General features: G+C 45.3%; 1 long non-coding RNA gene across 1 annotated transcript in view; it reads left to right on the forward strand.

Annotated features, from left to right (window-relative positions):
• Nucleotides 1-4,590, forward strand: part of LOC139361624 (uncharacterized) — a 30,231-nt gene extending 25,641 nt beyond the window's left edge. The window contains exons 2-3 of the long non-coding RNA XR_011619203.1: nt 2,097-2,214; nt 2,941-4,590. This is a non-coding gene — a long non-coding RNA (uncharacterized lncRNA). The remainder of the gene's footprint in view (nt 1-2,096; nt 2,215-2,940) is intronic.
• Nucleotides 4,591-6,000: the final 1,410 nt, after the last annotated feature.

Consider the following 6,000-nt stretch of genomic DNA (forward strand, 5'->3'; position numbering starts at 1 on the left):
TAGTTCTAGATCCTTGAGGAATCGCCATACTGTTTTCCATAATGGTTGAACTGGTTTACAATCCCACCAACAGTATAAAAGTGTTCCTATTTCTCCACATCCTCTCCAGCACCTGTTGTTTCCTGACTTTTGAATGATCGCCATTCTAACTGGTGTGAGATGGTATCTCATTGTGGTTTTGATTTGCATTTCTCTGATGGCCAGTGATGATGAGCATTTTTTCATGTGTCTGTTGGCTGTATGAATGTCTTCTTTTGAGAAATGTCTGTTCATATCCTTTGCCCACTTTTTGATGGGGTTGTTTGTTTTTTTCTTGTAAATTTGTTTGAGTTCTTTGTAGGTTCTGGATATTAGCCCTTTGTCAGATGAGTAGATTGCAAAAATTTTCTCCCATTCTGTAGGTTGCCTGTTCACTCTGATGGTAGTTTCTTTTGCTGTGCAGAAGCTCTTTAGTTTAATGAGATCCCATTTGTCAATTTTGGCTTTTGCTGCCGTTGCTTTTGGTGTTTTAGACATGAAATCTTTGCCCATGCCTATGTCCTGAATGGTACTACCTAGGTTTTCCTCTAGGATTTTTATGGTACTAGGTCTAACATTTAAGTCTCTAATCCATCTTGAATTAATTTTCGTATGAAAAAACTGCTTTAAAGTTCATGTGGAACCAAAAAAGAGCCCGCATCTCCAAGACAATCCTAAGTCAAAAGAACAAAGCTGGAGGCATCACGCTACCTGACTTCAAACTCTACTACAAGGCTACAGTAACCAAAACAGCATGGTACTGGTACCAAAACAGAGATATAGACCAATGGAACAGAACAGAGTCCTCAGAAATAATACCACACATCTACAGCCATCTGATCTTTGACAAACCTGAGAGAAACAAGAAATGGGGAAAGGATTCCCTATTTAATAAATGGTGCTGGGAAAATTGGCTAGCCATAAGTAGAAAGCTGAAACTGGATCCTTTCCTTACTCCTTATACGAAAATTAAATGCTTACGTTAATGTTTATTTTTAAAAATGTTATCTGTGACCTTTCAGCTTTTCATAGCACTTCTCGTGTGAATATTTTAAAAAGGCCCTTTAGTCGTGGGGGAGAAGGAGGTTATCCCTTTCAGCAGAGGGAGATGGAAGAACAGGCCCTGGTGGGTCTGAGCACAGGCAGTCACCCCAGCCTTGGTGCTTGCTTAGGTCTGTTCTCCGTTCACCGTAGCCGCATCCACTCTCATTGTCAGCTTAAAAATAAGCTTTTTCCTCTTTCTAATCGGAACAGTTAGTTTGTTAACCGTCACATTAAGGTATCGAGAATGATGGCTTTCAGGCCTCAGATATGACACAAGTAATAAATGCAGCTGACCCTGAACAACATGGGTTTTGAGCTTCGAAGGATCACTTATGTTAATTTTTTTTCCAACCAAACCCTTACTGAAAAAACCTGGCTTTGTGGAGGGCCGACGTTTCCTACATGTGGTTCCATAGGGTGGCCGTGGGGTCCTGTGGATACGTAGATTTGGGTAAACTCGGGGCGTGTTCTGGAATCCATGTCCCTGTGTATACAGAGGGACAATTGCAGCTTTTTAGAAGTTTGTGTCCTGCCTTGTCCTAAAAAGGTTCCAAGGTGGATGCAAAATTATTTCATTCCTTTGGTTTTCTTGGTGGGATATTGATGTTTATTCTTCAGTGTCTAATATCCTGAGTGAACAGAGTTACCGCTTCAGGAACAAAGCCAGTCTGGAAACACATATTGAGATATCCACCTTTTCTTCATGGTTTCACAAAAGGCCATGATCATATTTTATTCAGTTGAACTGTAGGAAACTGCCAATATTTGCTGTTTTTGGCCTACAAAATGGCAAGTTCGTACGATATTAAAAACAAAGGCTTCCTGGATGGGGAAAATAGGAATCGGTAAGAACCTGAAGTTCTCTGTCATGGCCTCTGAGTCACAGGTAAATAAACCTGCGTGAGGGGGAGTTGACTGTACAGTATTTTCCTTCTGTTTTGATACTGTCAGAAAAAGGTCAGTTCCAATGTGTTGGGTCCCTTTGCCTCAGCTTTGCTGCAGAAGGGACTTGCCATTATACCTCTTGTTCCCAGTGCCCAGGAGGCTGATGCCACATAGAAGACCTGCAGGTCGGTGGATGTGAAACAGGCATCGGACACGCTGTGCACCTTGGGACGCATCTGAGAAGTGTGTGCTTGCAGCAGATCTGAGGTGAGGGCGTGTTCCATCTCCTCTCCCTTCTCTGGCTTTGCAGGCCTTTGAAGTTGGTCCTGGAAGGTGAAATTAGTTAATGCTGATTTAAGCTCCAGGTCAAAGCCTGGGGGCCGAAGAGACCCGCCCTTCACTAGGGGTGTGAAGCATTGGGCCCTCCCATCAGGAGGCAGCAGGGACTCGAGAAAGCCCCACATGCCCTCCAGTTCCCTTATGTTGAAAGTTTTTGTACTCGGCCATGCCGGGTCATTTTGGGAGGTGAGTAGGGGATTCACATGGGGGTGTGCAGTATTCTTAGGTGTCAGGTGCGAGAGTTGAATTTGTAGAAGCTGTGCAGATAGGAAAGGGCCTGGCAGGGAGTGCTGTTTACACGGAGCCGATTTAACGCGAGGTCTGTGCTCTACCTGGGTCCGTGTCTGACTGCTGTCTCCCAGTCTGCAACAGGACGTTGACGTGACTTGGCGCCATCGTCCCACTCTGTGTAGATGTCTGAGGATCTGTGCGCAGCTGCTCTGTGAGAATGCGTTGTGATAATGAACTGAGAAACAGTGAACAAACCCTGAATTGGTTAGCACTGGTTCCACGGCCACTTCTGCTGTGGTTGGAGTCATTCATAATAAAGTGTGCTGGACTGCTATGCAGAGCTCTGAATTTCAGAGGCCCTTTAACTTGGCAGCTAACCAGTCGCTTCCTTCAGAAGACATTTGAGTCCCCTTTACCTACCAGGGTGACCCTGGGAGTTTGAAGATGAGTGAGACAAGCCCTCTGTGTCCTGTGGATTTTACTGTCCAGAGGGGAGACAGATGTGGATGGTGAAGGAGGCCCTATCAGAGGTCAGTGCACGTCAGTTTTGTTTCTTCAGCACTTGCTGTGTTCAGGGGGTGCCCCGGGCCATGTGCAGAGCATCTGGGGACCCTGCCCATGGCATCCCAGGCACAGCTAGCATCTGCGCCATCTTCATACTTGGCCTGAGTTTTGGGGAAGTACCGAGGATGGCTTCTGCCTTTGCTGGAGAGAGTTGGAAGTCAGGGCAGCCCTCCACAAGGAGATGATCGCCAGCTGATTCCTCAAGAAAGAGAGGTGGTCCCCACATGGGTAGAGCAGGGCAGCATGTACAGACCTGGGTGTGGGTCTGGGGCATGTGCATCTGAGTGGGTTCTGCTGGGAGACAGCAGGGGTGAGGTGTGAAGGCAAGTTGGAATTTACAGGATAAATTATCACTAAGGCGATGCCTGGAAAACATAAAATTGGGACTCTCTGGGGTAAACGTGGACTTAGGGTGACCCTGGGCGTGGGTGTTTTCAGGCTCTGAAGGCAGAGATTTAGGAAATTGGGGCAGAGCTGAGCCCCAGACGAGGATGAAGACCACCCTTGGGATGTTGAATGAGACAGGGGTGGAAACCCAGTGAATGTCCTGGGGGGTCAGTCCAGCAGGCAGGCAGCAGAGGAGACCGGTGTCCTCAAAGGCCCCTTGGGCCTACCTCTCAAAGTGCTGGGATGACAGGCATGAGCCACTGCTCCCTGCTGATACTTTTAAAATTTCTAAGCTACTCTCTCTCATACCCACTCCCGTATTTTTTTAAAAAAACCAGGTTTATGGCTATATTTTTTCCAAGGGAACCAAACAGTTACCTGTTTGAAGTACAAATAACACCGTGTTTAAAAACCGAAAATGCCACTTTGCATAGAAGTTTCCAAATACCCAGTTGGTTTGAGCCTTGCATTGCAGTGTCACTACCTGCTCTTAAATTTCTACCCGATGTATAGATAGCGAGACAGGGACGGCTCGTACATCTTCAGGTTTCAGTTCTACTACCTTGGGCTATATTTTCATTTATTTTGGCACAACTGTGGGTGTGGCAAGCAATGCCAGGGTATTTATTTTGAAGCGTGTCCAATAACAGTTGGGAAGATTTTCACATTTTTAGAATTTTCATAGTAATAGTTATAATTTACAAAGAATTTAAAATTGTGTAGTCATTATTTTGCTTTTTTCTAGATGTGCCCCGAAACAGGGTTGCTAACTATCATTCTACATCACAGGATTAATAACAGTACCCTTTTGGAGCAGATGCCTGTAATCAAGGAATTCTGCCTAGTCAGTTCACTTTAAGCGTGTTTAAAAGGTTGTCTTTATCCTAGTTGGCACCTGTGGCTATAGTTTGTTTTCACTGCTGAAGAATATTCCACGATGGAAGCCGTAATTCATCTGTTTTTCATATCGGTGGACATTTGGATTATTTTGGGTGGGTGTGTATGTCTATTCAGCCTTCATTTTTTCAGGATTTTTTGTAGAAGATAATGTAACAGTGTAACATCCTCTGCTAGGGAGCCAACACGAACCCTGATTACAGCCACACAGACTCTCACACAGACTCTCAGGCCTTGTTACCAACACACAGAACCATTTTCTTAAGTTGAAACACAGTAGCAGAACCTGAAGCCATGTGAACGGTTCCTCCGATCTTACACTTGGAATTCACTTTTTATTACTATGTCTGCTAATTAGGAAGCATATCAATTATACAGAAATCTGAGAATGTAAAATTATACGTTTATAACAGAAAAAACCTTATTTAATAGCCCAGAACACATGGCTATGTTTTTCCCTCATGCCCCACCACTGTTTTCTTTGCTTGAAATGGGAAATGACACTTGAATGCGGTTTTCTAGCGACTGTTAGCCTGGCATAGTTCTTCAGAGACAGAGGATGTAAAGCACATGGAGAATTTCTGTTTGTGGAAAGTGATTTCCCGGTCGCCTCATTCAGGCTGCTGCCGCCTTCCCCTCTGGCCGCCTGCATCGTGGGACGTCTGAGAAGGTCCCTGTTTCATCCTCTGGAAATTCTGAAAAGGAAGGAGAGGAGGGTGTACAGGGTGTGGTGCATTTGTGTTGGTCTTCCAGCTTTTATTTGGAGTCTCCGCTACCTTGGTTCCTGCCTTTATGTCCCTAGCTCGTGGCTTCATCCTTGTGTCTAACTCACAGGCAGACAGATGGAAAGGGAAGTTGTATTCAGCCAACAGCTTGATCTTATTCTCAAGGCTTAAATCGACTGGGTATTTGGAGACTTCTGTGCAAATGGGCATTTTTGGTTTTTAAACACCGTGTCTTATTTGTACTTGAAATGGGGTAACTGGTTCTCTTGGAAAAAATATAGGCATAAAGCTGGTTCTTAAAAAAAAAAAAAAAAAAAAGGGAGTGGGTGTGAGAGAGTGGCTTAGAAATTACACCAGTAATGGTCGGGAGTGGTGGCTTATGCCTGTAATTCCAGCACTTTGAGAGAAGGAGGCAGGTGGATCCCCTGAGGTTAGGAGTTCGAGACCAGACTGGTGAACATGGTGAAACCCCGTCTGTACTGAAAAGATGAAAATTAGCCGGGCATGGTGGCAGGCACCTGTAATCCCAGCTACTTGGGAGGCTGAGGCAGGAGAATCACTTGTACCCGGGAGGCAGAGGTTGCAGGGAGCCAAGATCGCACCACTGCACTCCACCCTGGGCGACAGAGCAGAAACTCCATCTCAAAATAGAAAAAAACCAAAAAACTAAACAAAACAAAAACCCGGTAATGAAAACCTGATTGCATCATCTGTGATGGAGATGGCGGATTATTTCATTTTTAGTGACAGGATGAATTGGATATGTTTGCAGTATTGATTTGACAAGGGAAATGGTGAGAACCAAATGTGCCGCCCAGCTTGGGCCTCGCCGTTGGCAGAAAACCGTGGCGGGCAACAGACTGGAGACTCGGAGACCGAGGGGAGAATTCTCACGCCTTGACGCTGGTGC

Source organism: Macaca nemestrina, unplaced genomic scaffold (genome assembly GCF_043159975.1).
Source record: "Macaca nemestrina isolate mMacNem1 unplaced genomic scaffold, mMacNem.hap1 Scaffold_74, whole genome shotgun sequence".
Taxonomy (NCBI): domain Eukaryota; kingdom Metazoa; phylum Chordata; class Mammalia; order Primates; family Cercopithecidae; genus Macaca; species Macaca nemestrina.